Source organism: Podarcis bocagei (assembly GCF_964188305.1).
Source record: "Podarcis bocagei genome assembly, chromosome: 9".
Taxonomy (NCBI): domain Eukaryota; kingdom Metazoa; phylum Chordata; class Lepidosauria; order Squamata; family Lacertidae; genus Podarcis; species Podarcis bocagei.
In genome coordinates this window covers 11,346,330-11,370,631 of record NC_138134.1, presented here as the reverse complement: position 1 = coordinate 11,370,631, position 24,302 = coordinate 11,346,330, and the positions used below count along the sequence as shown (strand labels likewise).

At 44.1% G+C, this 24,302-nt stretch overlaps 1 protein-coding gene and 1 long non-coding RNA gene across 5 annotated transcripts in view; one reads left to right on the top strand and one right to left on the bottom strand.

Annotated features, from left to right (window-relative positions):
* The window catches only part of LOC308594654, a 515,175-nt gene extending 511,248 nt beyond the window's left edge, over nt 1–3,927 (bottom strand). Inside the window, exon 1 of the long non-coding RNA XR_014011527.1 lies at nt 3,838–3,927. This is a non-coding gene — a long non-coding RNA (uncharacterized lncRNA). The remainder of the gene's footprint in view (nt 1–3,837) is intronic.
* PPARGC1A (PPARG coactivator 1 alpha) overlaps nt 1–24,302 on the top strand; it is a 673,798-nt gene that overhangs the window by 359,669 nt on the left and 289,827 nt on the right. The gene's annotated exons all lie outside the window — the stretch shown is intronic.

Below are 24,302 nucleotides of genomic sequence, written 5' to 3'. Positions count from 1 at the left end.
AAGGGTGCAAGAGCTGGAAGCACCCCTCCCATTGATGTTCCTCCATCCCATGATGTTGCTGAATCTCTGCCCGATGTTTTGTCACAAGCAAGTCTCTACTGCCCAAAGGTAATGCTGGTTTTGTCTTTTTAGGATCAGGAACTACAACGAAAAAACATCAAACCACATTTTGCCTACCTGTGAGTTTCTCATGCCCATTAAACCTTGCTGTTTCTCTGCCTCATGTCCTACATAGGTCCGTACAATTGAAATTGTGAGGGGCAAGGCTGGCCTTCGTTGATTATCATAAGGAAAAGGGAACCTTTAAAATAAACTGGTTATGTTTTATTTTCACCACACACACACACACACACACACACACACACACACACACACTTGAAGGGGATGTGTTCCTAGAGAGCTGAGCAAAACACAACATTTCTAAGGTTTCAAATACACACCACTAAACTATTTATGAAGCTGCAGTACCTCGTAAAAAAAAAGAAATTGTGTATGGTGTTCTGACTCCAACTTTTTAGATAACTTCAAATTGGGTCGCTTTTACTATTTACCACAAATGAAGCTCTGCGTAAATGGTTCCCTTATTCTGTGCCATCTGCCCTCGATTTTCTTGCTGCTTCGCCTACAAAGATGTGCAGCAGAAAAATGCCCATCTGCTGAGGGCTGAGGTATTAGACAGAGGTGACAGCACTAAATAGGTATTAGAGACATGTCAAACTGAGTTAAACAGAAAAAGATTAAGAGGAAGATGTCCCAGGAAGATGTGGGTAGTGAGCAAAAAGCATTTTATCCATCATAATATTGTGGAGGGAGGGAGGAAGAAGAAGAAATTGTGCGGAGAGGAGAGGGCTTTCAACTTCACAAAGATGCCGTGGTTTGTTGGAGTTCTTCAATATCTTTGAAATGTAAGGCTGGGACCATGGCAGTGAGACAGTGCTGAACATTGGGCAGTATCCAGTACAGTGGTACCTCGGGTTACATACGCTTCAGGTTACAGACTCCGCTAACCCAGAGATAGTGCTTCAGGTTAAGAACTCTGCTTCAGGATGAGGCCCCATTAGCTAAAGCGGTGCTTCAGGTTAAGAACAGTTTCAGGTTAAGAACAGACCTCCAGAACGAATTAAGTTCTTAACCTGAGGTACCACTGTAGTACTGCCCAAATTGTTTATAGTTGCTAAGGCTCTGTTCAAAAGTTGCTGTTGGGGGGGTAAAGTGAAGTTGACACTGAAAGATAAGCCTTTCCTAGCAAATTATTATTATTATTATTATTATTATTATTATTATTATTATTATTATTATTATTATTGCAGTAAACAATGCACAATGTGATGCCTAACCTTTCCTTGTAAAATGATGCAAGTATTTTCACCCATACATCCTTTTCAAGAGGAGTTGAAGGTTTTCACAAAACCGAATCTACTGGTTTGCATTGACTCCTACTGAGAGCCAATGTGTCATAGAGGCTAGGTCAGGTGAAGCCAGTATTGTCCCCAGATATGGCTTACCAATGACTTCCATCAGCTCAAATCAATATGGCCAATAGTCAGAGATGGTGACAGTTGTAGTGTAGCAACACTTGCCTGGCACCACATGGGCCATCCCTCACTTTGATAGTCAGACTACGTTTGAAAAGAACCATGTCCAAATATACCGTATTTTTTGCTCCATAAGACTCACTTTTTCCCTCCTAAAAAGTAAGGGGAAATGTGTGTGCGTCTTATGGAGTGAATGCAGGCTGCGCAGCTATCCCAGAAGCCAGAACAGCAAGAGGGATTGCTGCTTTCACTGCGCAGCGATCCCTCTTGCTGTTCTGGCTTCTGAGATTCAGGATATTTTTTTTCTTGTTTTCCCCCTCCAAAAACTAGGTGCGTCTTGTGGTCTGGTGCGTCTTATAGAGTGAAAAATACTGTACACCCAGGTAGGAAATTCATTGAGTGAATGGGCCAACTATCTCTTGGGGTTGTTTGGGGGATACAGCTGGGTATGGGTGCTAGAGACACAATGTAGCCCACCTTGAATTCCTCGGAAGAGAGGCATGATATATCCAAAGGCCTGTATATTTTGAGTGCATTGCTAATGAAATTCATAGCCACATACAGTGGTACCTCGGGTTATATATGCTTCAGGTTACATATGCTTCAGGTTACAGACTCCGCTAACCAAGAAATAGTGCTTCAGGTTAAGAACTTTGCTTCAGGATAAGAACAGAAATCGTGCTATGGCGGCACGGCGGCAGCAGGAGGCCCCATTAGCTAAAGCGGTGCTTCAGATTAAGAACAGTTTCAGGTTAAGAACGGACCTCCGGAACGAATTAAGTACTTACCGTATTTTTCGCCCTATGGGACGCACCGTCCCATAAGACGCACCTAGTTTTTTTGGGGGGAAATAAAGGGGGGAAAATCATTCCCCCCCCAGGCGCGGGGCTGGGGCAGCCCGAGCTTCCCCCAACCCCAGCCCCCAAACAGGCAGCTCTCTGCAAGCCGTGGGAGCCCAGCGGTGGCTCCCACTGCTTGAGGAGAGATCCGCGAAGCCTGGACGTGCTGAGATCAGCGCGCGCAGGCTTTGGGATGCCGGCAACTCTCCCCAAGCAGCGGGAGCGTCCCCGCTGCTTGGGGAGAGATCCGCGAAGCCTGGACGCACTGAGATCAGCGCGTGCAGGCTTCGGGATGCCGGCAACTCTCCCCAAGCAGCGGGAGTGTTCCCGCTGCTTGGGGAGAGATCCGCGAAGCCTGGACGCGCTGAGATCAGCGCACGCAGGCTTCGGGATGCCGGCAACTCTCCCCAAGCAGCAGGAGTGTTCCCGCTGCTTGGGGAGAGATCCGCGAAGCCTGGACGCGCTAAGATCAGCGTGCGCAGGCTTCGGGATGCCGGCAACTCTCCCCAAGCAGTGGGAACGTTCCCGCTGCTTGGGGAGAGATCCGCGAAGCCTGGACGCGCTGAGATCAGCTCGCGCAGGCTTCGGGATGCCGGCAACTCTCCCAAAGCAGCAGGAACGTTCCCGCTGCTTGGGGAGAGATCCGCGAAGCCTGGACGCGCTGACATCAGCGCGCGCAGGCTTCGGGATGCCGGCAACTCTCCCCAAGCAGCGGGAACGTTCCCGCTGCTTGAGGAGAGGTCCGCGAAGCCTGGAGAGCGAGAGGGGTCGGTGCGCACCGACCGCTCTCGCTCTCCAGGCTTCAGCGAAAGCCTGCATTCGCCCCATAAGACCCACCCACATTTCCCCTTCATTTTTGGAGGGGGAAAAGTGCGTCTTATAGGGCGAAAAATACGGTAACCCGAGGTAGCACTGTAATGTACATTCACTGCCTCTCATCATTCTAAGTCTCAGCTGTCATATTACTTTCTGCTGAAGCTGACCATTATCATGCATAAATTGACGATTGCCAGATTAATCTACAATAATGTGTTCAATATTGGGCTCCTTATGAAACTGTTCAGTGTTCTCATAGTTCATCTATTTTGAGACAGGTACATCGGCCTCCAATTTATCCATGCTGAAGTGTTGGTTTTTAATACATGATCACAAGACCAAATCTCAAACACCCTACATGTCTGCTCCTATATGACGCTCCTGCCTTGGTATTTGAGATCATCTGAAAAACTCATATAATGGAGAGGCAACTTTAGTCTCTAGAACAGGTATGGGGACCTTTGGCCCTCCAGATGTTGCTAAACTACACCTCCCATCATCCCTGGGCATTGGCCATGTTTGCTATGGCTGATGGGAGTTGCAGTTCAGAAACATCTGGAAGGAAGAAGAAGAAGAAGTAGTGGTGGAGGATAGTTGGAGAATGGTGTAATGGAAAGGGAACACGTACGCAACCCACTTTGCACTACTTACCGTATTTTTTGCTCTATAAGACTCACTTTTTCCCTCCTAAAAACCAAGGGGAAATGTGTGTGCGTCTTATGGAGCGAATGCAGGCTGTGCAGCTATCCCAGAAGCCAGAACAGCAAAAGGGATCGCTGCTTTCACTGTTCAGCGATCCCTCTTGCTGTTCTGGCTTCTGAGATTCAGAATATTTTTTTTCTTGCTTTCCTCCTCCAAAAACTAGGTGCGTCTTATGGTTTGGTGCGTCTTATAGAGTGCAAAATACGGTAGGTAAGCTCAGTTCCCACCCGTGGTGTAAGGAATTATAAAGAAAATGTAAAGCACCCTGAGAAAGAGGCAGAAAAATGGAAGCACCTTTCACGATTAAAGAAACCAGTTGAAATATTGAGGTGGGGGAGGTTTTGGCACAGGATCTGTGGTGGCAACCCAGAGTTTCAGGCAAAGGGTGTTCCTGTTAACTGCTATCTGATCTTTGGTTTAACTTGAGAGGCCGTGGGTTGAACCTTGGAGCTTCTACACAGACAGTTTGAACTCTACCATTGAGTTAAAGGTGGGCGGGGGACCTGCTGTTGTTCAAGAAACGTCACATGGATACATGGAAGAAGTGGCTTGGTCCTTGGCCTCTATTTCCGAGAGTCTATTCTGGGCCTCTATTTCTGAGAGTCCATACCAGAGCATTCCATGGAAGCATAACTTTAAAAGGTTAAATGACCATTTTGGCCTTGGGAAAGAGCAGAGGGGAGAAACTTTCTCATGTATTTCCGTAGTCTGATAGCTTAAACTTTTCTGTTGCAAAGGGCTGAATTCATCATGATTATAAATACTAAGAAATATGTCATTACCCTTGCAGCAGTAGGAGTTAATTGCATGCTGCTTGCTTCAAGGAAACAAATGAGAGGGGGAAGACTGTTTATAATAAGACCATGTATAGATGCACTACCTCTGACCTTCTTAAACAATGAAGCCAGGCAAATGTATGCAGAAATACATTGACATGATTTTGGTCCTTTGCTGTGTCCATGTCTCGGCTTGAGTGAGATTCTGTGGGCCTTTTCAGGTGGTATCTTTTAAAAGCAATAATTGCAGAGTTGCCTCAGTTGCTGCTTGGCATCCAGATGCATATCCTGAGGGGAGATTTTCTGTTGCAGGGGGGGAAAGTTTTATGGTTAAAACTCAGCCATTCTTCACGGAACTTTTTCTAAACTTAGGAAAGGTTCTTTGATTAGCCTGGTTATAGACAGCTAAACTAGCAGAAGGGTATGGGTTTAACATATTTCATTTATCAATTTTAATTGTTATTTTATACCTGTCTTTATTAAGAATTGTAAGGGATGCGGGTAGCGCTGTGGCTTAAACCACAGAGCCTAGGGCTTGCCAATCAGAAAGTCAGAGGTTTGAATCCCCGCGACGGGGTGAGCTCCCGTTGCTCGGTCACTGCTCCTGCCAACCTAGCAGTTCAAAAGCATGTCAAAGTGCAAGTAGATAAATAGGTACCACTCCGGCGGGAAGGTAAACAGTGTTTCCATGTGCTGCTCTGGTTCACCAGAAGTGGCTTAGTCATCTTGGCCACATGACCCGGAAGCTGTACGCCAGCTCCCTCGGCCAATAAAGCGAGATGAGTGCCGCAACCCCAGAGTCGGCCACAACTGGACCTAATGGTCAGGGGTCCCTTTACCTTTACCTTTACTAATCATCCAGCAAACAACTAATGAAAACAGCTTTCCGATCCAGCAGAATTTGCGCACACGGAAGCCTACTTGCTAGCATAGACCTCTTTAGCTGGATCAAGGTACAAGCGGCTTCTCTTTTAAGAGTTAATTTGTAAGGAAAACAAACATGATTTGACAAGTAGCATGTAAATATGTGCTATAGTTCATTAAAGGGCTTTCTTTGAGCCATGCCGTTTGAAGGTTTCAGTATGGGTCAATATATCATGCAATAGCTGCTGACACTATTATGCACCGGCGGAGCAGTAGAAGTGGTTGGTATTTTTCAGTGTACTATCGTTATAAGGACTGAACATTCTACTTGTTATGACATTGTTTGTCTTATAAGTACAGTGGTGCATCGCAAGACGAAAAGAATCCGTTCTGTGATTCTCTTCATCTAGCGGTTTTTTCGTCTTGTGAAGCAAGCCCATTGAAGGATTAGCGGATTAGCGCTATTAGCGGCTTTTAGCGGCTTTTAGCGGCTTATCTGCTGATCGGATCAGCTGATAAGCGGCTTAGCGGCTTAGAAAAGGGGGGGGAGGAAAAAAAAACAGCAGGAACTCGCAAGACATTGTCGTCTTGCGAAGCAAGCCCATAGGAAATTCGTTTTGCGAAGCACCTCCAAAACGGAAAACTCTTTCGTCTAGCCAGTTTTCCGTCTTGCGAGGCATTCGTCTTGGGGGCACCACTGTATTAAATTTAGCATGGCGAATCTTAAAGGTAAAGGTTAAGGGACCTCTGACCATTAGGTCCAGTCGTGACTGACTCTGGGGCGTACAGCTTCTAGGTCATGTGTTCAGCATGACTAAGCCATTTCTGGCAAACCAGAGCAGTGCACGCTGTTTACCTTCCCGACGGAGCAGTACCTATTTATCTACTTGCACTTTGACGTGCTTTCGAACTGCTAGGTTGGTAGGAGCAGGGACTGAGCAAAGGGAGCTCACCCCGTCGTGGGGATTCGAACCGCCAACCTTCTGATTGGCAAGCCCTAGGCTCTGTGGTTTAACCCACAGCGCCACCCGCATCCCTATTGTTATAAGGACTGAGCATTCTACTTGTTATGAAATGGTTTGTCTTATCAGTATTAAATTTAGCATGGAGAATCTTAGACGAGTTATAATCGGGCTTGATTAAAATACAGTTTTATTTTTTATTTTTTAATGAATAGTGAATTTTATCAAAGAATCATAGAACTAAAGAGTTGGAAGGGACCCTGAGGGTCATCAGGTATAGTAATAAAGTCCTGCCATACTGTCTCCTAATTGAGGACTAGTAAAATGCTTGTTGATGTGTAGGGAGCAGAGGATCTGAAAATTGCAGAACCCGATCCCTGACCCTGCCACTGGAGTGTAGGCCTCCTTGTATCAGAGGTTTGTTTCAGGTTCACACAAATGCACACATGTGCACACAAAATAATGGGACGGCTGGCTGCCACCTGCCATAAAAATGACAACAGCCATCTGCTTCTGACCATCCTTCATCTCATCATGCACTTAAGATAGCGTTCCAGTCCTCCTCCTACTTTTCTAGTACTATAGTTTTTTGTTTTTAAAAAAGTACAACTGTGCACAAAGTGGGCATGTGACTTTGGGCAGGGTTATTTATTCCATGGTTGTTTCATTAGCTGTGAAATATGTTGTCCTCTCCCTTTCATTGCAGTAGCCAATTTTTGTAGTTTGGAATGTGGACCTGCACCACGATCTTCTCTGAGAGAGAGAGAGAAAATAAAATAAAATATCCTTTGAAGCCATTGTAAACATATTTTGATGGTGCTTTCGTTGGGATTTGAAAACTGACAGTTTGGTGCATTTGACTGAATTAAATTACCCTTATAGTTGTGTTATATGCTGTGGAGAGAGGAATGCACGTCCAGAGGTACATGTGCTCTTCCAGTGCCTCAAAGGAAACAGAAGCGCGAGGAAACAAATGACAGTGAAAAATTTAGCTACCGAGGCATGAAACGAGAGGATGGAGGTAAAATGCTGTTAGTCTGGTGAGCAAACTTTGGGGAATACTGACATTGTGGCCTTTTTTCACTGCTTCATGAACCTGCCAGAAGGACACAGCCCAGAAACTTCCTTATAAGTGTTGACAATTCCATCGTACAACGAATGGCTCAGTTAAACCTGCTAAAAGAGATTTTTGCAAGGTCAAAGATCACCAAGCATTTAAAAAGTTTACCATAAAAGTTTTTTAAACGTAATTAAGAGTTCACAACTTAAGTAATCTTGTTTACTCAAGATTAGTGAATAAGTTCAAGGGGATGTCAAAAGGTAAGCTTGTGTAAGCTTGCTGTTTGGTTTTCCTGCTTGCCTTGCCCCAGTGAAACATACAGAGACTCTGCTGGTTTTCAGATGTTATGCCCAGTGATCTTAGGCAAAAACTCTCATTCCACCCCCTTTTTTAAAAAAGAACAATGTGATATCTCTTTTCCCAGCATAGTATGGAGCTCTTTTTCCACTTCCCTCAAAATAGCACAGAGTACTCTACAGAAAAAGCATTTCCTTACCTGTGCTAATGGCAAAGTGTGATAAAGATCTTTGAATAATAGGGCTTAGAAATATCTGCTACTGGGGCCTTACAGTAAGAGTTCCTAGTCAATACAGCAGCTTTCCTTTCGAGAGGAAGCAAGCTGGCTCTGGCATGTGCAAGGAATACATGTTATCCAATATTTCCAACAGAATACTTTTGCATCTCAGATGAATTATTAAATGCAAATTCAGCAATGTGAGGGAGGAAAAAACAGATTATTTTTCTTTTGAGTTTGCTGATTAGTCAATTGCTTAGTTCATGGAGGATGCCACTTGTGTCAAGTTTCTGTACACTTTCATAGAACTGGAGCATGATACTTACCATATCTCAAGTGAATGATTTTTCAATTAGTCTGCAGTTCCTTGGCTTCATTTCCTTTGCAGTCCCACACGAGTGATGTAGAGCAAAGGTTTAAGAGGTTTTGGACAATTTATGACATTGGGAGAGACGATTTGTCAAGAAACAATATCTGCAGCAACTTTTTCGTCTTGGGTCTTCTATTTATTTTTATAGCACAGTTTTCTAAGGTGTTAAAACTAGCTTTAAGGTACTGTTAAAATGTGGAGTGCAGAAGGGGACTTAGTGCAATGGGATCAAGATATTACGAGGCAAACAACGGTTCTACAATGTAAGTGGGAACACACTTGGAATTTGTTTTATTTTACCCTGCTAGGTGTTAGAGAAAGGAAGGAAAGATCAGAAACATTTGAAAATGAGATCATACAGTATGTGAACTATACAGACATCTTGCCCATGTTTTTTTTATGAGAAGTCTTACTGACATTTGAAAAGCAGAGCCCTGTTCCATAGTCTTAAGGTTGACTGACATTTAAGGGCAGCAGAAGGCTTGGTTTCCTCTCCACTCCTTTTAAATTGAAGTTTTCATAAATCAGTGCAAGGGGAGAAAACTGGTTACATCTTACAAAATGCGACTATCTGGATAGGAATATGAAAATGTCACCTGTGACATTTTAAAGACATCGCTGACTCTCAATACATCTTATATATTGTGCCTAGCAAAAGAAGAAGAAGAAAGTGTGGGGGGGGGGGGAGAGAGAAAAGAAAAATATGAAAGAACAGAAAATGGTATCATTTCAAGTCTTTGTCTTTAAAGCTTGGGCACTCTCCTAAAGAGTTTCCTAATTAGAATCGAAATACCTTGGGGCAGGATAGAGAGATCATAAGAAAAGGTGCTATATTGTGAGGCTTAGCCTCTGGTAGGTTATCATCAGTTTAACATCCCACCGCACAGAAGAGCAGGAAATTCAGAAACCATCTACTCTCTTCTCACCATGTGGTGTTATTAGTCGCCAAGAACCGATAATGTCCAAAATAGTTCCAGCAGTGGGCTGATAAAGACTTCCTTTTTCTTGGCCTGTGAATTAAACACGTATTGTGTGTTTTGTACGCACATTTTGTTGCTCCATCCAAATACCATATTTTTTGCTCTATAAGACTCACTTTTTCCCTCCTAAAAAGTAAGGGGAAATGTGTGTGCGTCTTATGGAGCGAATGCAGGCTGTGCAGCTATCCCAGAAGCCAGAACAGCAAGAGGGATCGCTGCTTTCACTGCACAGCGATTCCTCTTGCTGTTCTTGCTTCTGAGATTCAGAATATTTTTTTTCTTGTTTTCCTCCCCCAAAAACTAGGTGCGTCTTGTGGTCTGGTGCATCTTATAGAGCGAAAAATACGGTAATAAAGCTGGAATCACAATACTGTCCCTGGTAACATAAGACGGGGAAGGACTGTGTGATATAGGATCACTGATTCCTCCTCAATCCTCTGCAGATGTTCCAATCAGTATCGCTCCTGTCAAGGCCCGTGTCTCATTATGGAATGATGAGATGGTGACCGTTGACATGGTTGCTCCCGGGTGCCCTCTTCAGGTCCATGGAGTCCTGAAAACTTCTTGGTTTTCCAACAAACTTCAGGCTGTGAAACAGATTGGAAGATAGCTAGAATGCAGGTGGTGCAAAACTAGTAATAATAATAATTTATTATTTGTGCTCTGCCCATCTGGCTGGGCTTCCCCAGCCACTCTGGGCAGCTTCCACAGAGACTAAAAATACAGTAAAATGTCACACATTAAAAACTTCCCTGAACAGGGCTGCCTTCAGATGTCTTCTGAATGTCTTCTGAATAGGTGCGAATACAGCTAACAGAGCAGCAGTGTTGCAGCGAAGAAGGCTCACAATGCTTCCACCATTTTGTCCTTGATGAACCACACAGTAGAGCTCTCCTAGATAGTGAAGGGGTTGATGAACTCACGCTCTGAGTTTTGTGAAGAATTTTGAATTCAAAGTTTCTTGTACAGTGGAACCTCTACTCACGACCACAATCTGTTCCAGAGACCCATCCGGAAGTCGAAACAGGGCACTAGGAGAGGCACCGTTGTGCGCAGGCAGCGATTGCCTGCTTCTGCATATGTGCGAAGGGCGATCGCCTCTCCTGCGCATGTGTGAACGGTGGCAAAACCGCCAGCTACTTCTGGGTTTGCCGCGGACATTGGGCAAAAGGGATGCCAGTGGAGGTGGACATAAGAAGAGGTTTGACTGTATATGGTCTGAATTAGAGGTCACAGTTGGAGCAGATCTGAAGAAGATTTTCAGAGCACCATCTGGTCAAATATAATGGGATCCATTTCAATTGCTTTAGCCTGATGATCTGGACAAGACACTTGCAGGGATCAGGCTATGTGCCATCTTGACCCTTGTCCATCCTGGCTAATTAAATCTAGCCAAGGGGGAGGTAAGTTGAGTCTAGGGAACTTATTAGGGGAAGGAGATATTCCCACTGCATTGAAGGAAGGCAGTAGTGTGCCCTGTTCTGGCTTCCTGGAACCAACCAGAAGTGTTAAAAGACTATTGCCCAAATATCCCTTTGGGAGCAAGATGACAGAGGAGTTATTGGCCCACCAAGTGCATAAATTATTCAGTAAGACAGATTGCTAGACCCATTTCAGTCCAGCTTCGCTTCTGGATATGACACTGAATTGGACTTGCCCCCTTACTGGTTATCTTTGTTAGGACAGAGGCAGGGGGAGTGCTGCCCTGTTGGTTCTCCTTGATCTCTCAGTGCTAATTGATAAAATTTACCATGGTATCTTCCTGGAATGATTCTAGGAGTTGAGGGCACTGTTTTGCAGTCTCTCCATTCATACCTTCTGAGTCACTGTCAAAACATTGGAGTACTACTGCTCAGACCATTTATGCTTTGGGCTTATCTCCTATGCTGATGACACCCAGATCTATCTCTCCATTCCATTCCAAAGAAGCTGTGCAGGTAGCTGCTGAGCATCTGGAATCAATGATGGGCTGGACAAGTGTCAGGAAACAGACACTGAGGACTTGGCTACGTTAGTCAAAAAACAGTGTTTTGAATGCTTTATAAACATGCAACACCAGATGGCGGTGGAGAGCAAAAAAAAATATATATTTGCATTTTCCATAGCATTTTTTTCTTTTGTTATAACGAGTTAATTTCTGACTTATTTATAGCACCCTCCTGCCGCCGCCCTGTGTGTAAATCCACCCATAATCTGGATAAGGCAGAGGTTCTATGGGTGATCCAGGAATTAGGGAGTCAACCTGTTCTGGATGGGACAGAACTGCCCCTGAAGAAGCAGGTTCACAGTCTGATAGTGTTGCTCAATAAGAAACTGTCACTTGAACTGCAGGTGGGGTCCCTGTACTCAGTTCTGGCTGGTTCATCATCAGTAGCCATTCTTGGACAGAAATAGCAGGCAGTGTGTGGAACTGGAGATGACACTGTGATGTCATACGTTTGAACCTGAACTGGAGGAGAGTGACTATGAAATTCTGTCTAGAGTGAAATTTGAGCTAAATACGAATATCCTTGATTTATTATTTTGAAGTAACCTAAACTAGCATAAATCAGACTGGAACAATTTCCTAAAGTTGTGTGTGTGTGTGTGTGTGTGTGTGTGTGTGTGTGTGTGTGTGAGACACATCCTTTAATTGCCCGCTGAAATTCTAGCTGAAGTGAAATCCAAAGTCAAGCAAAATATCTGGAAAAATTTGAGGGAGACAAAAAGACTTTTAATCAGACCAGAAACATCTATTGAGGATTATTATTTTGCAAACCTCTCGGCTGAGAAGGAATTACCTAATTCAAATCCGTACTCAGTCAAGTTCATTGGGTGGCTTTTGATCTCTCATGGGAGGATAATATTCAAGGATCCCACCTTTGCTTCTCTGAGCAGCCTGGGAAGAAAGCATGTCAATATATTCAGCTGCTTCTTAGATGGCCTCTGCTGATAAGGAGGAGTGTTGCTGGTGGGGTGGGGGCCCATAAATCATGTGCCTGTCCTGCAATGGGGCAGTTCAGGGCAGGTTGTGGGCAGGTCAACAGCAGTTTTAGATCCACTGAATCCAAAGCCACGAGGATCTCCCAAGGAGCCACTCAGCTACATTACCTTGGGGGCGAAAGGATGAACATCTACCACCCATTTTTTACTCTGGCCAGTTCAATTCAGCAGGGATTGGGATGTGGTGAGGGATACGCTGTTCCACTTTTGCCTGTATCTATTAGGCTAGTTCTGCACGGCAGGCTTTATGGTATTCAGTCCTTCACAGTAGCTAGATGCACTATGAAGCTGATATAGCTTGAAAAATTGCATCTGCAAAGTAGAGCCTGTCCTTTGAAAATTCATGCCACGAAAGAGTTGTTAGTCTTTTAAGTGCCATAGGACTCCTGCTTCATGAAAACTTGTCATTATTTCTTCACTTTTGTCATAGAATGCTTTGGACAGGAAATAATATAGGAGCCCTAGTAGCTAAATCTCACAGCTTCCCTGCATTTTGTATTTTGTACTAAAAAAATGCAAATGTTATTCAACCCTGGAACTTTCAATAAAAATCATGTATTTGCAAAGGGAAGGTCAGCTTTAAAAGTCAGAAATAAAAAAGATCAAAGGTCAGAAAATGAATCTTATATACATATATATTTAAGATCATGTGTATGTTAACCCTAGACAAAACTGAAGATTAAGCCAAACTTTATATAGTCTGATGAAACTAACCTCTGTTGAAGAAGCATACAGAATTGCTGCAGTATTCTGACTGGATTAGACTTAACAGCCAGGTAATGGAAAATAATGACTGGCTACTTTGGCTAGCAAGTGTGTATGTCACTGGCTGCAACTGCAAAGTGATGTTGTTGATGCTCACTTACATCTAGTTCACAGTATGCATTTGCTTAGCTAGCAATTGTTTTGTTGGTTGGGCATCCATCTGTCTCAAGAGACAATGGTGGAGTGTGCCTTTGGGGTTGAAGCCAAACCATTGGCGAGTTACAGCAGTTGCCTATACTAACTTACTATGCCAAGATATTAATGGAATATTACACTTGAGAATCACTTGCATTTTAAAACCGACATTCACCCAAAGCGCTGACAAAACTTTTGCCAGAACCATGTGCTCTGAAGTTCATTTTAAATCTGGTCTCTCACTATAGCTTCAGTCTGGGGGGGGGGGTAGTAGAGGATTCTGCATCTACAGTTTTCATTCATAAATGTAATTTTACACTGCCAGGGCTTTGTTTGTGGGAGCCATTGCTAATCGCATGCCTCCCACTTCAAAGTCTACAAGGCAAACCCTTTCTTGCATGATGTTTACAAAGCCATTTTTAAAGCAAACATGGAGGGCAAGATCTTAAAAGGATTCCGGTGTCTTGGGAAGCTTATGTTGCCAAGCCCAGTGCTTGGTTTATTGCTGGATAACTCATCACCTTAAAAACAGAATATGAATGCAAATTATAACCTTTGTTATTACCGCAGTTCAGATGCTTAACTTGGCAGTTTACCCACAGTTCTTTTATAAACCACTAACCTGAAGAATAAATTATAAATGATACATAATTGTCTTTAAAAAAAAGCAATCATTGTTCTAAATTTCTAAAAGGTAGGCTTGGCTTTATTTCTCTTGAGATATGTGTGCTGCTAAGCTGGAAACTTTTATCCATGCTTGCCTCTCTGAGGTATTGTAGATACCTGGTCAGGACTGATAAAGGAAGCACTTCCAAAAAACAACTCCCGGTTTCTTGGTAGCCGGCTTGGGAGATACATTGGCTGACGTCTTTAACAGGGCCACTACTAAGGGGGAACTAGATACAGCAAGCATGGCATTTCCATCCCAACACCCTCTCCTCCCTGCAGATGTTGCTCTTCGAGACCCCCAGAATCCCACCCCCTTGAAATAACTTCACACTGACACTTGTTTTAGTTTAAATTTTGGGCAAATTTTGGCCACAACTTTATTTAATACAACCATGTGAGCAGAATTGGCTTAGGCATTGGCACCAAACTAAAACTGACTCCACCTTTCTGATTGGTAGTCTAAAATGGGAAAGCAAACGAGGGAGCAACATTGATGAAGACCAACCGAAGCTCACCCCAGGGTTCTTGTGGTCCTGGCATGGCCCTAGCCCCTCAAGCGGACTTCGAACGAGACCCAGGGCCCCCAGATTCCTTTACCGGAATACCCTGTTCCTGGAGGGACAGGTGATGGCTGCACCTACCCTCCCCCACATTTCAATGAGCCAGTGCCTAACCGCCACCTTACAAGTTGTGACGATTGCTGCGCTAGGGGACGTGGGTGGCGCTGTGGATTAAACCAGGGAGCCGAGGACTTGCCGATCAGAAGGTCGGCGGTTCGAATCCCTGCGATGGGGTGAGCTCCCTTTGCTTCGTCTCTGCTCCTGCCAACCTAGCAGTTCAAAAGCACGTCAAAGTGCAAGTAGATCAATAGGTACCACTCCAGTGGGAAGGTAAACGGCATTTCTGAGCACTGCTGTGGTTCGCCAGAAGCGGCTTAGTCATGCTGGCCACATGACCCGGAAGCTGTACGCCAGCTCCCTCGGCCAATAAAGCGAGATGAGCGCCGCAACCCCAGAGTCGTCCGCGACTGGACTTAATGGTCAGGGGTCCCTTTACCTTTACCTTTTAATGGATAATGCTTGTGACATTATAGGGATTACATTTCCACATTCTCTCAGTTTTGTAAAAGTATGTTGTTTGTAAAAAAATATATACTTGCTACCTGCTGATCCAAGAGTATCCACCTACCTACTTCCTTCCCTTATCTTTGTTGAGGACCACCTTTTTATCTGGCCACTGTGTTCTGTATGTTGTTGTTTAGTCGTTTAGTCATGTCCGACTCTTCGTGACCCCATGGACCAGAGCATGCCAGGCACTCCTGTCTTCCACTGCCTCCCACAGTTTGGTCAAACTCATGCTGGTAGCTTTGAGAACACTGTCCAACCATCTCATCCTCTGTCGTCCCCTTCTCCTTGTGCCCTCCAGCTTTCCCAACATCAGGGTCTTTTCCAGGGAGTCTTCTCTTCCCATGAGGTGGCCAAAGTATTGGAGCCTCAGCTTCAGGATCTGTCCTTCCAGTGAGCACTCAGGGCTGATTTCCTTCAGAATGGAGAGGTTTGATCTTCTTGCAGTCCATGGGACTCTTAAGAGTCTCCTCCAGCATCATAATTCAAAAGCATCAATTCTTTGGCGAAAGAGTGCAGTTAAGCAGTTGATTGGTTCACCAATGACCTTCGTTATAATGCTATGGAGCTTTGACTCCCTGTGGCTCGATTTTTAAGAGAACAAAGCATTTTGGGTGGATCATCAGATCCTGACACATCCTTCATCCCATGGGTCATTCCTGGGATGCCAGGCATTCATTCCCACTTCTACCCTCCAGCAAGATAAATTCAGTTCCATGTAGTTTATTCTCTTAGAAGATCTTTCTGGACAATACTTCTCACTCCTGTTTGCTTTGTGTGAACCTTAAGCGTATGACAACGCTACCCTTGGCAGAAATAAAATGTACCTGCTTGTTCTCATTCAGGATAGTAGGTAGTGCATAGTGTCCCATGTTATGTACATCCCTCCAAAACAAAAAACAAAAAATATTCTTAGAATTAAAAGTATTGTGTACACTTGAAATACTGCTGGTATGATTATATCAAAATTTACAGATACATGTTTATTTAAGTGCACTTGTTTAAAAAGATTTCTGTATCTTTCCTCTTTAATGAGCTGATTAGGTATTCATTTCTTTTGATTTAGAACTATGTAATTTTGCTGTCACTCAGATGGCACTTCATAACTAATACTCAATACATGTACATTTTGCTCGGATTATGTTGCACAAACAGGATCTGCCCTCCTACCATCACCACCTGCAAAGACACTTTGAGCTGCCACTCTCCCAAATTATTATTTCCTCCCCCCATTACTGGCTAACTTTTCTCATACCTTTTTTTAAAAAATGTCAATAGTAGCAAGGCTGACTATCAGAGTCCTTGTACGCCCAGCCCCCTGCCCCCAGCCAGACTCTCAATTAATTTTGTTTGCTTGTTAGATACCCTTGTAAAGTGGACAGCATAAATGTTAGACGTACTTTGTCTTCTGTGTCCTTTTTTCTTTTGGCTCGCGAGATACATTGCAGAAAACATTTCACACGGGAATGTATGTGTCACTATAATAATTGATACTAGAAAGTTATGTGAAGGTCTTTTCATTATTAAATAAAATAGCCTTTTCTAACAATGGAAAGATAGATGGTGGGAGAGTGCGGAAGAGAGTGGCTCTAAAAATGACCCAAGAGTTAAGATATATAAACTACAGGAAAAGAACTCACATGTTTTTATCCTGGCTCAGAAAGGTCACTATTTTTCTACCGCAGTAACAGAATAATGACATCTTCAGTTAACAAATAATTGCACAACAGCACAATCTCAAGCGCCGATAGATGTTGCAAGTCTGTGCTTCCAGTCTTTGTTTGCTGCTCTTCCAGTGATTAGAGACTGTCAGTCAAAAAGCTGGATTCCTATATAAAAGCTAAATAGGAGCAATATCTTTTGTATTTCTGAAGGGTAACCAGCACCAGCAAGATAGTGGTTGCTTTCATACCCTGATGTTTTACAGCGTCAATACCACATCTGAAGCAGCAATTCAACGGCGATGTGTCTCAGATGAGATTTTAAAATAAAATTTACTCTTAAAAATATTGTGGCAAGAATTGGAAATTCGATGTGCATGTTTTAAATACTTCTTTTCTGGTACTTGTGCATTGTGCACTGTCTGCCTTATAAATTTTTGATGTAATGTTTTGGTGAACAAACATGAGCCAGTGTGGTGTAGTGGTTAAGAGCGGTAGACTCGTAATCTGGGGAACCGGGTTCGCTTCCCCGCTCCTCCACATGCAGCTGCTGGGTGACCTTGGGCCAGTCACACTTCTCTGAAGTCTCTCAGCCCCACTCACCTCACAGAGTGTTTGTTGTGGGGGAGGAAGGGAAAGGGGAATGTTAGCCGCTTTGAGACTCCTTAGAGTAGTGATAAAGCAGGATATCAAATCCAAATTCTTCTTCTTCCTTAAAATAAAAATAAATCTAATGCTTGCTGATTAAAGTGAGCAGCAAACTGAAGTCACAGGATGGCTGATCAATTGTACTGTGCATGAAATGAGCCTGACTGGATGGAGTGTGCTTTTTAGGGTGCTGGTATTGGACTTGTAAGGGTTGCGGGTGGTGCTGTGGGTTAAACCACAGAGCCTAGGACTTGCTGATCAGAAGGTCCGCGGTTCGAATCCCCGCGACGGGGTGAGCTCCCGTTGCTCGGTCCCTGCTCCTGCCAACCTAGCAGTTCGAAAGCATGTCAAAGTGCAAGTAGATAAATAGGTACCACTCTGGCGGGAAGGTAAACGGCGTTTCTGTGCGCTGCTCTGGTTCGCCAGAAGCGGCTTAGTCATGCTGGCCACATGACCCGGAAGCTGTACGCCGGCTCCCTCGGCCAATAAATCGAGATGAGCGCCACAACCCCAGAGTCGGTCACGACTGGACCTAATGGTCAGGGGTCCCTTTAGCTTTATTGGACTTGTGTGTTTGGGCAAGTTCTGTGGTGTTCTGGTCTTGGTATAGCCTAGTGCTGTCTGTATTTTATTTGGCTGTGTGGCACAAAGTATATTGCAGTGCCAAGCTGAACATTATTTTTATGAGTTTGGGGGTCGGGCGGCTCTGATCCCCCTAAGTCTCTGGATTCACTAAAGGGTTAGAATTTAAGCAAACCCCCCTAAATTCCTAGATCTATCAATGGTTGGAAATAACATAGGCCAGCTTCTTCATGAGGTAATCCCTTGATAATAGCAAAGTTGTAGGCAGTTGGGCCATTGGGAGATTCAGTACCAGATAGCCCAGTGGGTAAAGCCACTTCCTGAGTCCTGTTTTTAGTTAGTAAAACAAAATGTCAGCATTGGTGGGTTTATTTTTAGCATTGCCGTTGGCAGTGATGTGCTAGCGAAGCTGTGACAGGTTGTAAAAGAAGACAGAGAGCACTGAGAAGCAAGAGACCCTTTTGGGGTGTTAATGATGTGAACCCCTTCAGGTTGTGTGTGTGTGTGTATGTGTATGTATGTAAATAAACCATATATCATAAAGACACCACAGTCTCTGCTGTGTCTCATTTCCAAAAGGAAACATGAACCCTGTGTAAATGCCTGGAACCCTGGAACCTCACATTGCTGGGAGGTTGAAGTGGTGTGTAACATTGTAAAGGAGGAAATGACAGAGACTGTGCTCCGAATGCTATAAAATGTGCCAATTTCTGATGTATTCATTGTCACCAAACGAAGCTAGCGCTACTGCCAAACACCTTGGTCTGCCTCCAAACTTATAAAGATGGTATTGACTTCTGAGTGCATATAAAAAGAACCATCATGTTGTAGCTGTGGTTATGATTTAGTTGAAGAGCCCTGAACTGCTTCTTCTAGGAAGGCAAGGGATCTTATTAGATGATCTTGGTGTCCTTTCTGATGCAAAAATGGATGACTCTGTGGGCTTAGTTAGACATTACTTTAACTGAAAAACAGGTTCTGCTTATAAGAACAGGATCTTGGACTAGATGGGCCTTTGGCCTGATTCAACAGGCTCTTCTTTTCAATTGTAACTAACTGGCTGACTGACCGAACCCAAAGGGTGCTCATCAATGGTTCCTCTTCATCCTGGAGACGAGTGACTAGTGGGGTGCCACAGGGTTCTGTCTTGGGCCCGGTCTTATTCAACATCTTTATCAACGACTTGGATGATGGACTCAAGGGCATCCTGATCAAATTTGCAGATGACACCATACTGGGAGGGGTGGCTAACACCCCAGAGGACAGGATCACACTTCAAAACGACCTTGACAGATTAGAGAACTGTGCAAAAACAAACAAGATGAATTTTATCAGGGAGAAATGTAAAGTATTGCACTTGGGCAAAAAAAAAATGAGAGGCACAAATACAAGATGGGTGACACCTGGCTTGAGAGCAGTACATGTGAAAAGGATCTAGGAGTCTTGGTTGACCACAAACTTGACATGAGCCAACCGTGTGACGCGGCAGCTAAAAAAGCCAATGCAATTCTGGGCTGCATCAATAGGAGTATAGCATCTAGATCAAGGGAAATAATAGTGCCACTGTATTCTGCTCTGGTCAGACCTCACCTGGAGTACTGTGTCCAGTTCTGGGCACCACAGTTCAAGAAGGACACTGACAAACTAGAACGTGTCCAGAGGAGGGCAACCAAAATGGTCAAAGGCCTGGAAACGATGCCTTATGAGGAACAGCTAAGGGAGCTGGGCATGTTTAGCCTGGAGAAGAGGAGGTTAAGGGGTGATATGATAGCCATGTTCAAATATATAAAAGGATGTCATATAGAGGAGGGAGAAAGGTTGTTTTCTGCTGCTCCAGAGAAGCGGACACAGAGCAATGGATCCAAACTACAAGAAAGAAGATTCCACCTAAACATTAGGAAGAACTTCCTGACAGTAAGATCAGTGGAATTTGCTGCCAAGGAGTGTGGTGGAGTTTCCTTCTTTGGAGGTCTTTAAGCAGAGGCTTGACAACCATATGTCAGGAGTGCTCTGATGGTGTTTCCTTCTTGGCAGGGGGTTGGACTCGATGGCGCTTGTGGTCTATTCCAACTCTATGATTCTATGATTCTATGATTCTTAAAGTCTTAAGGAGGGGAAAATTGGAGCAATTAGCAGGTGTTCCAGCTCCTTCCTTGCATCCTTCTTACCGTGCATAGGAAGGCAATATTAGGGCTGGAACCTTGCTAGAATTACCTAGGGAGGAGAATATTGCTTCTTCCCCCTTCCTTCTTCATCTTGGAATGATACAAACACACACGCAGCCAAGATATCAGCCCAAGAAGTTCTTGGGTCATGTCTGGCTCTAATGGTTCTCAGCACATCAATTCCCTTTCAACAGACTTCAGGGGAACATTTAAATTATTTTATCTTTTGCTTATGGTAGGTTTCAGGGAACTGCCATCGGAGGAACAGGTGGTGGAAGGGCTCACGGAGGCTGGTAGAGACTCAGCAGCTGAAGCAGGAACCAGCAGGGGGAGAGGTGGATCTCTGAGGGAAAGCGAGCAAGAGGGAGGGCCCAGGGACACGTCCAGCGAGAACAGTGGGGAGGTATCTGAAGCTCCCATAGGGAGACCCACTCCTCGCCGGAAACTGTCACGCCGCGAGTCCAGAAGACGTGTTTCCATTAAGGAGCTTTTATGCTGGAAACGATTCCGAAAGCAACCACTGTCGGAATCTGCAAGTGACTAGAGCAGCCATGTCTGAGGGGCTCCGTCACAGACAGAGGTTTGTGGACTTGCACAAACTCTGAGGGAGCACGATTTTACGCACAAGCAGCTCATCATCCCATCACAGCAGGGATAGCCAGTGTAGTGTCATCCAGATGTTGGTGACCAATGGCTATTCTGGCCTGGGGCAACATCTGGAGGCACTATGTTGGCTACTCTTGGCTTGTAAGGATCTGCTGACAATTCTGAATGGGGGAATCCTTTTTCTGTTGACATCCATCTGCCTTGGAAGACAATAGAAGAATGTGCCTTTGGGGATGAAGCCAAGCCACTGTAGTTACAGCACCTGTTGTTGCTGTAGAGACATGTTTTATTGCAAGTGGGGCAGATGAAGGCACCCTGTTTTGCTGCTTTAGGTGCATCATGGCATTTTCTCTCTCTTCACTCCTTCCAGAGGCCATTCCTCCTCTGGTCACTGCTGCTACCAGCTCCTCCTATCCTTTAATGCTATAATCAGGGATTTTTACAGCAAAGAACTCACTGAAACTCAGTTCTGGCACCTCTCAATTGGGTGCCATTGCCACTATAAGAGAACCAGGGGAGTGTTCATGGTGAGTTCTGGCATCTCTTTTTCTAGAAAAATAGCACAGGCTACGATTAATATGTAAATAAATACCGTATTTTTCGCTCTATAGGATGCACTTTTCCCCCTCCAAAAATGAAGGGAAATGTGTGTGCATCCTATGGAGCGAATGCAGCCTTTCGCTGAAGCCTGGAGAGTGAGAGAGGCCGGTGCGCACCGACCCCTCTCACTCTCCAGGCTTCAGGCAGCTATCAGCAAGCGTTCAGAGTTCCCGCCAGGCTCCGAAGGCTTGCGGATAGCAGCCTGCAGCCTGAAGCCTGGGGAGCGCAGTGCCAACTCCCGCTGCTCTCAGAAGGCTTGCGGATAGCAGCAAGCTCCGGGAGCGAAGGTGAGGTTGCGCGCAACCTCACCACCACTCCCGGACCCGTTCTGGGGGCTGGGGTCGGGGGAAGCTCGGGCTTCCCCCACCCCAGCCCCGCAGCTAAAAGCGAAGCCAAGACACTAGCGGGATCCATCCTGCTCGCTGTCTTGGCTTCTGCCAAAGCCATGTGCAGTCTCTCCTGGCTGGAGAGGTTGCGCGCGGCTAAAGAGGAAGCCAAGGCAGCGAGTGAGATGGATCCCGCTCGCTGTCTTGGCTTCTTTGCTCTTTGGGCCTGGGAGGGAAATATTTTTCCCCCTTTATTTCCACCCCTAAAATCTAGGTGCACCCCATGGTCTGGTGTGCCCTATAGAGCGAAAAATATGGTATATATTTGCTCAAGAATTTAACTTTTTATGCTTTGATCTCCTTTCTAATTACTGAAGAGTTAAAACCACTCACCCAGCAAACCTGAAGGTAAAAAGTGCTTTCATTTCCCCTGGTAAAGCTCTTGTAAGCTTAAGAATTCAGAAAAAGTTAGAATTCGGTTGGAGGCTGTCCCAGTACTTGGAGCAAGATAAACATGAAACAATTCTCAATTTGAGTGAATAAGGACTCATGGATTCTTATTGTGCGAAGAATCCCAATGTAACAGGGAAAAGTTACGAGGTTTATGTGCTGTTCTTTTGTTTGCCTTCTACTTTATGTGGAGAACTTGCCAGCACAATATTACAAAAGTTCCTTTCTGCTTTTGTAGGAAATGAAACTCAGGGTGGGGTGTATTTGTCAGGGGCTGGGGGAAGAGTCATGGATGTTGGAAATAAGAAGTGTTTACAGTCTAAACTGGAACATGCCAGATTTCCCCACTTCCTTTGACTTCACCATACTTTTTCCTTGGAGTAAACTGTGTAGAATAAAGTTTAGACATAGAAAGAAATAGGATTATTTGGAGACACATCTCCAGAATGAAAACAGAGATGTGTCAAGACAGTCGAATGGACTCCCGGAATGGATTAAGAATGGAGCCAGAGGAAGCTGCACTGGCAAAAAGACAGTTGAAAAAAAGATATATATACAAATAAAGCTGTGGTCGATGGACGAAAGGATATATGATGTCTGACATGATTGAGAATCATAGAGCCAGAGACGGAGAACTTTAAAGTGTTAAAATCGAGATGTGGAAAATATGGAAGCAATGAGGAGAGGCAGGATTTAGATTTGGAGATATGCTTCAAGGTCCAGACTATGGGAAGTCCCGAAAAATTAATAATTATAATTTGGATGATAATTTGGTCTTTTTTATTTAAGTTTTTTATTTTAATTGGATTATGATTTGATATGTCAATTGGATGTTTTTTATTGGAAAATTAATAAAAATGATTTAACAAAAAAAAAAAAGGTTCGAGAACCAAGGTACTACTTCAGCATGGAGAAGAGGCGGTGTTCAATCTTGTCTTCTTCAGAGGCTTCAAAACTGGGTATATTGATGGCTCTGCCCATTCCTGCAGAATCGGTTTCAGAAGGTTGTGCTCTGGACTTCTGTTCCACCACTTTGGTCTATGGGTTGCCAAGAAGGTTCAGTTCTGTCCTATATACAGTACTATTTAACATCTACATGGAGTCACTTGGAGAAGCGAATGTGTAATTATCATCCAATCAATCCGTAAACGTGTATTGTTTTAGCCTTAGGAACAAAGAGCAAAAACAGAGTGAGGACATTAATGCAGTGTGATAACCTTTGCACTTTTAGATCAACATGGCAATCAAAAGTATTAGTTTTGTCAGAAGCTGTCCTTCGTGTTGGCCAACTTCCCATTACAACCGAAGACGGGCAATAGTTTTTATAAGAGCTGAAGGTGGTACAACAGAGCCAAAGATAGCTGAGTTTTTTACATTCTTTTGTTTATTCCCACAAATATTTCTAGTCAAACAAGTTTTGCAGATTTTTGAATGGCTTGGGACGAGGGTGTACATCACATGCAATGGTACCTTCAACTCATAGCTGTTGTCAGTTTCTAGCCTAAGTAAAAACTAAAAAGGGGAGTACAATTTCATCCCTGACACTTCTGTAAAATAAGGTTATCTGCTAAACTATCTCCACATACACATAAACTTCTAGTTCCACATTATTTTCCTAGTCCTCTGAAACCAAATATAGTGGTCTCCCCCAGAACATTAGCATGGAAAATGCCTTCCTTGGGTTACTAGAGCCTAACAGGTTTGTTTTTTTATATAAGTTTCCCTTTTATGTGGATACAGTATTTATAAATATACAAAAAGAAGACAAAACTTGCCAGGATGAATCGTCAAGTCATCTATATTTTTAAATGTGCATTTCTCATTTTAATCTGGAAATGCTTCATTTCTGCATATTTATTCATTGCAGATAGAACATAATAAAACCAGCTAAAACTGATTTGAAGCTTTCAACAAATAATACATTATTCCATAAGCTGCTTCCTTGCTAATCTTTTTGTTACCCAAGGTGAATGAAAAGGTCTTCATCAGACTATAAATAACTGCAAGTGAGCCAGGTTGACAAGCTGTCTTCAACATGGCGAGCGTTGTCCTAAGTAGAAAGCCCTGCAACTCATAGTAGCATTCTTACTCTCAGACAGTGGTGCACTTGGAGCAGGATATCACCAAATGTTCCTGGATCACATGGCAGAACATGGGTCAAGGCTTTCCTT